This window comes from Pteropus vampyrus, unplaced genomic scaffold (genome assembly GCF_000151845.1).
Source record: "Pteropus vampyrus isolate Shadow unplaced genomic scaffold, Pvam_2.0 Scaffold81, whole genome shotgun sequence".
Taxonomy (NCBI): Eukaryota; Metazoa; Chordata; class Mammalia; order Chiroptera; family Pteropodidae; genus Pteropus; species Pteropus vampyrus.
In genome coordinates, this window is record NW_011888862.1 from 7,762,076 (window position 1) to 7,771,508 (window position 9,433).

Below are 9,433 nucleotides of genomic sequence, written 5' to 3' on the forward strand. Positions count from 1 at the left end.
AAAAGATTTTCCCCTTCCTGTAAGGAGTAAAAGGGACAAGAGATCCTGACTATGTTGGCCACTGTTCTTAGTTAAGTACTGCCATGCCCAGGTCTTTGTACTCTACCCAATCCCACCAATATTTAATGAGCATCTATACTACACTGCCCTAGGACCTCAGGACAGATTGACTGGTGAACAAAACGGACAAAGAAACGTCCTTGAGGAGCTTCTGTAACAAAGAAAGGAACACACAGAGCCTTATCCTCCCTGCTTAGAAAAAAAGCATTCTTATATTTATGTTTCTTTATTTAAAAGAGAGAAAGAACCACATTCCTTTGTAATCAAGTAGAGATTATGGATGCTACCAAGGGCTTACAATTTCTGCCCCAAGGGAAGTAATAAAAGGGGGCAAATGCCCACCTTCTCCCCCACCAACACACATACATCAACAGCCTTCTGCAGGGCTTGGCTCTAGGCTAAGAACAACACATCCTACCTAGGTCCCTCTGTGACCAACCCAGCCAGCTCTGGAACCCATGGGTATGTCTCAAGAGAGAACCCCACCTTCAGCCCAGAGCTGGGAGCAAGGTGGCTTATACCTAGCAGCATTTGAGAAAGACACAGTAAAAACACTTTAAAAGCTTGTGTCAGTGTGCCCTACAATTCCCATGTCTTCACAATCACCAGCATCTAAGTAGGTTCAGTGCCCAAAGAAGTTGTTTCGAGCTCTTAGCCCTGTTGGAAGTTGAGGAAGCAGCTGAGTGAACTGCAACACCTCCACCTCCACCCAATTTTACAAAAGTTATCTACATCTATAAAGCACTAAAGAGGACAAGTGAATGCAAAGATGACCGTGCTGTCTGGGGTACTTAGGTATTCAGAACAGTTCCATCTTCAACTTACCATCCTTGAAGTTTTACTTGTCAACTGTACTGAGAAGGGGAACAACAGATTTACCAAGTTTAATGTCTACCTCCAGATACAAGTAGCAAAACAGAAAAATTCATTTAAGGGTTGCTATAATTTTTTGTATCCAATTAATCTTTTCTTATCCAAACTACAGTCAGAAGCACACTGGAGGGGTAGGTGTGAGGGAGGCACGGGGGAGGAAGAGGCACACAGGCAAATGAAGTCAGCTTCATTGTTCTAAGAGCTGTTTTACCATTCTTTCCAGAAAGGAAGATGTACAAATCAAGCTTGAAGGAAAAGCTCACACCTTAACACTATTAAAATTTTCCTCAAACTTTATTCAGACTTGTATGTTTCTAAGAATTTATCCATTTCTTCTAAGTATCCAATTTGTTGGCATATAATTATTCATAGCAGTCTCCCTTGATCCTTTGTATTTCTGTGGTATCAATTTATCTCCTTTTTCATTTCTACTTTTATTTGAATCCTCTTTTGTTCTCGATGAGTCTAGCTAAAGATCTGTCTGTTTTGTTTTCTTTTCAAAAAACCAGCTTTCGGTTTCATTGATATTTTTTCTATTATCTTTTTCGTCTGTTTTATTTATTTCTGTTCTGATCTTTATTTCCTTCCTTCCACTAACTTGGGGCTATGTTTGTTCTTCTTTTCTAGTTCCTTGAGGGCATTATGCTAAGTGAAATAAGTCAGACAGAGAAAGACAAATACTATATGATCTCACTTACGTGTGGAATCTAAAGGAAAAAAACCAAACTCATAGATACAGGAAACAGATTGGTGGTTGCCAGAAGCTGGGAGTGGAGGGTGGGCAAAATGGGTGAAGAAGGTCAAAAGATGCCAACTTCCAGTTATAAGATAAATAAATATAAATCCTGGGGTTATAACATGCAGCATGGTGACAACAGCTAACAATACTGTATTGTATATTTGAAAGTTGCTAAGAGAATAGATCTCAAAGTTCTCATCACAAGAAAAAATATTTGTAACTATGTGTGGTGACAGATATTAATTCAATTCATTGTGGTAATCATTTTTCAATATATACATGTATCAAATCATGTTGTACTAATGTAAAACTAATGCAGTGTCATATGTCAATTATATCTCAATTTAAAAAATTATTCAGAAATAATTAAGTGAGAATTTCAATAGCAGCACTTTCTCCTACCTGTGAGAAGGGAAAGTATTCAGAAAATTTTAAAATAATAAGAATATTAAGATAGTTCTTTAAAGTTTTTTTTAATTGAGGTACTATTCATATAAATGCATAGATCAATAGTACAAGTTGATCGGTTTTCACAAATGCATATACCGTGTAATGCACATCTCTATCAACATACATAGCATTTCTATCATTCCAGAAAATTCCCTTATACTAAGACATAGTTTTACCTTTTGGATATTGATGAAAAAAAAAAACAAATTGTTTCTAGAAAACATCTTTTTCTATTAGTGGAATTAATGAAAAAAGAATATTTAAAGGGAACTACTTCCTGAAGGCATAAACACCTAAAATACTTCCATTTCACTTGCTTTAAATAACGATCTCTGTTGATTTGGGGACATGGAAAACTGGTTGCACCAAATATAAACAAATGTTATCTAGGTCCTAAGTGCCTGGGCCTGTATTTTCCCCCAATTCCTATGCAGTTCACTGTCTGATTACCTGATACATTCCATATACACAGGAATTTGATTTTTATTCCCTCCCCATTCTCCTGAGAATAAGGCTATTCCACATGACAGGGCCCCTCAAAAGAAAAATGTATAGGGTAATTTAAAGGAAAATGATTTAAGAAAACATATATACGATTTCTATTTAAAACTTAAGCAAACTCTGCCCAACAAGACAGCAATAGCCATGGTTTTCTTCATAGTGGAAGGGGTTTCTGGTAGGGCTTTTATAGACATCCTTCAGCAATGCTTTAAAGTCCTATCCTTCAAAACAGCCACAGGCTAGTCTATAGGTCCCCCAAATTCCTAAATGACTCAATGCTAAGACCTTACTATCATTCCAACTTGAAAATATGAGCAAACAGTAAATCAAGCCAGCAAGGTAACCCTTCTGATAAATCAAGATCCCGATGTTTTGTCCAGTCACTATTCTCAGGTGAGAAAAGTGTCTATGGGGATGTGTTGATCTTTGAAGACCTATATGTAAGAAAGCTTTTAATGAGGTATTACTCTAAAAGTTCAGTGTGGACAACACTGTAACTTGCATCTATCTGCCAGCTCTGGCTTTCTATGTTCCATACCTGCCCTCAAAGACTCATAGGTCACCCCTGACTTCAGAGCAAGGCTGTACTAACATCCCGTACTCCTTCCTCCAGACTAGCCCAGCACCTTACACATTGTAGCCCATGCTTGCTGAATGTATCTTAATACTTTCTCACCTTCCACATGCTCCGTTGAAATGTCATCTATTCTAGGAAGAATATTCTTCACCCTCACTGAGTAGCCCCCATCCTTGGGTGCTTCCAAAAGTCATCTCATTAACATAACAAAAGGAAACTTGATCAGTCTCTTCACTTAGGAAATTTCAAGGGTTTTAGGAGCTCTGTGCAGGGAACAGGGCAAAGACCAAACATATATTTCTTATAAATCACAATATCACAACTACCCATCCAAACTGACAAAGGTTGTCTGATTGAGTTAAAGTTATGAAGGACTTCAACAGCCTATTTAACTCTAGCTGAGAGAACCAAATCTCCTGCTATGGGCACAAGAAGGAATATGCATAAGTTTCTCAGAATTGCAAGTTACTTCATTGCAAACTACAAGGCCAGATTAGCCTTTAAGTCTGAAACTGATGCCACTGGTCTCCAGCCAGCCTGATTGAGGACCACTGAGAAATACCTCAAAAACTAACTGCAAAGAACAAATAAAAGCAAGAATCTCTGAACATCCCTTGGGTCACCACTAAGACAGACTGGTTGAGACCGAGCTCATCCAACACAAAAAGGAAAGTAGTTCCTAGATGACACAGACAGGAAAACAAAAAAGTTTCAATGCCCTTTAAAAAAAAAATAAGCCAACAAACTAGTTTTGAAAATACAGAGCAGGGGTCTCCAACCCCCGGCTCTGGACCGGTACTGGTACCAGGGTCCGTGATCTGTTCGGGTCTGGTACTGGTACCAGGGTCTGTGAGTAGCAGATGAGGGAGTGAAGCTTCATCTGTATTTGCAGCCACTCTCCAGCGCTAGCATCACCGCCTCAGCTCCGCCTCAGATCATCAAGCATTAGGTTCTCGCAGTAGCACCGGTCCCTGGTGCCAAAAAGGTTGGGGACTGCTGCTCTAGAGGTCTTCAAATGCCATTTCTTCTGGTAACGATGCCCATATGCCATCTCTCTTTTTTTTTATAATCAGAACTTCACCTGCATTTATCAGTCCTTTCTACTCTGGAGAAAAATGACACAGGTGTGTATTTACAATGATTTCTTTAAAAATATCTATCCAGGTATTCAGCTTGCTGTTTTTTCCTTTCAAATTGGCAACCCGGTTCCTTTAGGTTCACAACAATGAATCTAATGATGAGAGCAGAGCCAGTGCTTGCCAATGAGGAGGCAGAAGCATGGTGAGCACTTTCTTGAGCAACTTCACTTCACCAACTCCACTCACCCCTGGATCACCTCATGCTCTCCATTCCTTCTCAAGGCCACATTGCAGAGGCCTATCCAGGCTGCATACTTGAGGCTAGTAGTCGACTCCTGCCTGATGAGGGTAGGAGCAGACAACTTAAGCCTGTTGTTCTCATTGTTAGCCCACAATTGGTTAAATAGCTCAAAAATATGTAAGTGTGAAAAGGAAGAGTTACTGGTATGAACGAATAATGTTAACGATTTGAAGGTTAAAAAAGTGCTGCCAAATTAGATGTGGACAAGAGAACAAAAAGAGACTGAGGGTGTCGGACTGCAGAATTTTAGAAGGATTACATATTCCAATTGCTGCAGAGAGTGTGCATTTGTGTGTGTATAGCTTTGCACTACTGCAGATTTAATCTATTCATCAATTAATAAGACTATAACATGTAATATGTATATATACACATAACATGTTATATTTTTATTGACCAATAGATAGATCCTACAGTATTATAAAGCATTGCTATGGTTTTACCTCAATCAGTCCCTGTGATTTAAGTGTTTTTGTTTATTCAGAATTCTTATTTATTTTGCTTTTAGTTTCCAGTGGAATTAGAGACTAGCCACCCATTGGCATTTATACCACATCCATTATAAGAGAAAGGGGCAGATTTTATATTATACAGTGAAATGGCCTCAAATCCACAATATTACAAGAAAATCAGAATAGGTAAATTAATTTTTGATGACATAATTTTTTAAATATGAATTAAAAAGCCAACTTTTACATTTTGTTCTACATAAATATCACAGGCTGCAAAGTTATTTTTTTTCCTATTTGAAGAAAGCCAAGAATGAAGCCTAGTATTGAACTAGCAGTGAGTGGAAAGGAAACCGGTCTTGTAGAAGGTGGTGAACTTCCATGTCATCTAGGCTAGGAGATTAACGGCCCTCCAATCACTCTTCCTTAGCCATTCATGATCGCTTTCCCTACAGCCAACAGGTAGGTGAGAGTGAGCAATACTTACCAGAAATTAATTAATAATTTTCCTCATCTGGATTTGTATTTCTTAAAGCATAATTACAACATTAAAGGAAAATTCATCTATGACAGCCATTTTCGATTCTTGTTCTCTTTCAGTCTTTACTCATGTGCACGGTGATATATTTTACATGACTACATCCTTCTATATATGCAATTTTGAGTTCTAATCTGTTATTTTGCAAAAAAAAATCTTTTCGTACTTTCATTTATTCATTTACTTTATTAATCAAGCTTTTATTAAGGTACATATTTGGTTTTAGGCACTATTCCAGATACCACGAATATAAAGATAAAAACCAGATCCCTCCTGTTAAAGAGCTCTCAGATTGGCAGAATATAACAGATAATTACAATGCATGGTATTGTAATAAATACAGATTTAAAAGCCTCTGTGTTTACCATTTTAATGGCTTCACAATCTTCTAGCTAGATAATATAACTTAATTCACAAAACTATTCCTTTAATTATTTTTCATTATCACAACCATTGCTGCAACATGTTTCACATATTTTTTTCTGTTAACCATTTTCTGTCTAGGAGTGAGATTACTGAGTCGAAGGGTATTAATTCAGATTTTTATAGCTCTTGACATACCTTGCTAAATAGCTTCATATTAGGATCATAAAGATAAATAAAGTCACCACTTCTTCTAAGCCTTGCCAACAATCTTATCACTAAATAGTTTCTTAGGATTTTCAAAAGCAGATACTCATTATTGTCTTAATTTGTATTTATTTATTTAATAGCAGGGCAGAATATTTTCTCATAGTTTTTTATTTCCCCTTGTGGGATTTATGTCTACGGCAGACTTATCTATCATCTATCATTTTATAGTAGCTTCCTAATATCTTTTCATGTTATATAGATAATAATTTTTCATCATAATTTATTGTAACTTTTTCCTGTTTGTTGTTCTCTGTTTAAATTCACACTGAATCATATCAAAACTTTTTATCAGTCACACATTATTTTTCCCTCTGGAATTTCTTTCATGGTTTCTTAAGAAATTTGTCCTTCTGCCATTGGCATTAATGTTCTACTCTGTTGTCCATTCAGTTTTCACTCGTTCAACTTTCAACAAATGTCTCCTATGTGTGTTGCCTGGTACCAGGGATAAAAAGAAGTGATAAATGAATGACAAATTAATATAAATTATTATTATCCCAAACTGGGAAATAGGAGTTACTTCATGTCTTCCCAGCACCACACCAAGAATCCTATTAACGAATTCTCTAGGGACATATATCTTTGACACAATATTTACTATGTGTGAGGTTAATTTACAACTCTGTTAGTGTGGATGTTAACTGGTAGAAAACTAAAAGCGATGCAAATGATTCTTATCAGGCAGCAATGAAAATAAATTTTGACCGGCAGAGATGTAAGTGATTTAGCCCCTAGAAAAGATGACCTCAGAGATTACAGCTTTATTATCCTGTATAGGATACCATGTAGTTTTGCATTTAATTTAGCAATCTTAATTAAGTATTCTACTTTCAGTCATTACAAATACTATGCTCTTTCACAATTTCCTTTGAGCCAGCCTTACCATCTTATAGATGGTAAGATTCCCTCATTAATGAGTTAAATAAAGTTTTGACACATGCTCACTCTATGTTTACCCGAGAACTGGGAAATCTAGTACCAGTCCTGACACTTCACTCACGTAATAGTTCACTTAATCTCCTCCTTGACTTCTACCTTCCTTTTTGTAATTCATGGATTCCTGTAAGGTCGACTGGCATTCAGGAAACCAAAGCAATCAGAAACTTGTATTTCTATACACAGATGTGTGTGTTGACTGAGAATAAATAATCAGGTTCTAAGTCCGAAGCTCAGGATCTCCCAGGCCTAAGGGAGTGGGGCCTGAGAAACATGTCAGTGTCTGATGGAACACTTCGCCAGCAGGGCTGACTCTGAGTGCCAGGACCAAGCAGGAGCAGGGAATGTGGTACAGTGGAAAGCACAGTCTCTCCAGCCAGGTGGACCAGGATTCAACCTTCAGCCCTGCCTCTTCTAGAGTCTCTTGAGCCTCTTACCTCATCTACGAAATAAAGTGGTTGTGATGGGTCAATGGGCCAATGCATAAAGAACCTTGTCACGCCTGTCACATGCCAGGTCTTCTATAAACATCACTTGTTTTCTCTTCTCTCTGAATCCACAGTGTTCCCCATGATGAATACTGAATCCATCCTCTAGAGATCGATCAGGGGCACTTCTGGATACTCAGAGTCTACTAGCAATTGAAGCAGAGGAGAAAAGCTGTGGCACTGGGTTGGCATTTCAGAGGTATCCAGTATGCTGCATTAGAAAGACAATGGTTTTAAATGGCCCTGCATCTACCTCCAATGGGCTTGGCAGCATTTCTCTTTGGGGCCCCATTTCCTCTGAGAAGAGACTCAACTAGATGATATCTAAGATCTCTTTGAATTTTAACGTCCACCACAGCAAGGCCAACCAGCCATGGGTGGGTTCTGACAGCCCGCACAAGGCCACCACACCCACCTGCCTGGCGCACTTACCTCTCCCACCACCTCTATGATGTCGCCAACTTTCAGCTCAAGCTCATCATCATTCTGGGGCAGGTAGCTGAATGCCACCTGGCACCGGCGCCTCCGTCGCTCGCCTGAATGGGAAAAGCAAAATATTTAGATACAGCTCTTCTCTCGAAATTAGATTTTAAAGAGAGGATTCCTAGGCATGCAGGCAAATTAAGCTGACTTGTCTCAAATATGCTCTCTGGGACATGGCTAGAGGCACGGCAGCCCTGGTCTCTCAGAGAGAGGCAGTAGAAAGCAGAGCAATGCTTCTTGTTCTTTTAAAAGCTGCTGGGTCAAAAAGGCATGGATATGAGAAACCGATCCCTTGGTGCAAAAGGAAAAACCCCACCCCGAAGCGCTGGAGCACAGTGTTGCCTTAAACGGTTTTCCATGGATGGGGCTTTCTATTTGCTGCTGCTGCTTTTTAATGAAAGCTGATGTGGTAGAGTAAAAAGAATGGTCTGCTTCTAATACCAGCAAGGCAGAGGAAATTTTTCCCCAATGTGCAAAAGAAAAGATAAAGTATCCTGGCTTTTTTCTCACTAATCATCACCCTTTCAACATGCTGGAACTCAGGCCTGATAAGCAAAGGCTGATTAGATTTCAGCCTGCTCTTGGTGCCATGTCAAACCCCCTACAGAGGCTCAACAAATCCACTTCTGTCCTCTTCTCTCTGTTCCCAGGAGACCTACTAGCAGGATGCCTGGCTGCTTACACAGAACTAACCCAGGCAAATTAAGATAAAAGCCAGGGCCACACTTCACTTGATCAGAAAATACTCAAGATTATAGCACCTCACTCACCCAGTGTGGCCCAAGTAGGAGTCCCCGACTTAGAACTGGTTCAAATACAGACACAACTATCCACACCACAGACATGCATTGTGGGGAGAAAGAACATTCATGTGGTATGTATGACGGGGGGTGGGGGAGGCAGACAGACAGAAGACAGCAATGGAGGCCCAAGCTGGGGAGAGAAGTGACCAGGAGAGAGCAACTGAGACCAGCATTGCTCAGAAGTTTGTCACTCAAGGCTGACCACCTCACATCGTGCCACCACATGGCCTATAAAACCAAAAGGCTCATCAACTTCAAGGAAACACATTTAGAAATGCTTACTTTATTTCTGGATACTGCCTACAGGGATTCTTTTCTTTTTTCTAATCTTTTCCCTGAGAAAGCAAATCCCTGCAGGAGTGATCACAGGTCACATTAAGGCCCCCACACAGCAGAATATCATACAAAGAGGAAGGTCTTTGCTACATCTGACGTGCTCACTGGTCAATATTTTTCAAAAGCCAGTGGCCTAGTTCTCTCTGTTCCATTTTTCTCTGCCTGAACCTCACTAAGGAAGAACAGA

At 39.3% G+C, this 9,433-nt stretch overlaps 1 protein-coding gene across 3 annotated transcripts in view; it reads right to left on the minus strand.

Annotated features, from left to right (window-relative positions):
- Positions 1 to 9,433, minus strand: part of SH3KBP1 (SH3 domain containing kinase binding protein 1) — a 267,401-nt gene that overhangs the window by 144,771 nt on the left and 113,197 nt on the right. Inside the window, exon 1 of one of the 3 annotated variants that reach the window (XM_023532335.1) lies at positions 8,057 to 8,156. The exons of the other annotated variants lie outside the window; for them this stretch is intronic. The gene's annotated coding sequence lies outside the window, so the exon portion shown is untranslated. Of the gene's footprint in view, positions 1 to 8,056; positions 8,157 to 9,433 lie in introns of those variants that run through there. 3 annotated transcript variants of the gene reach the window in all.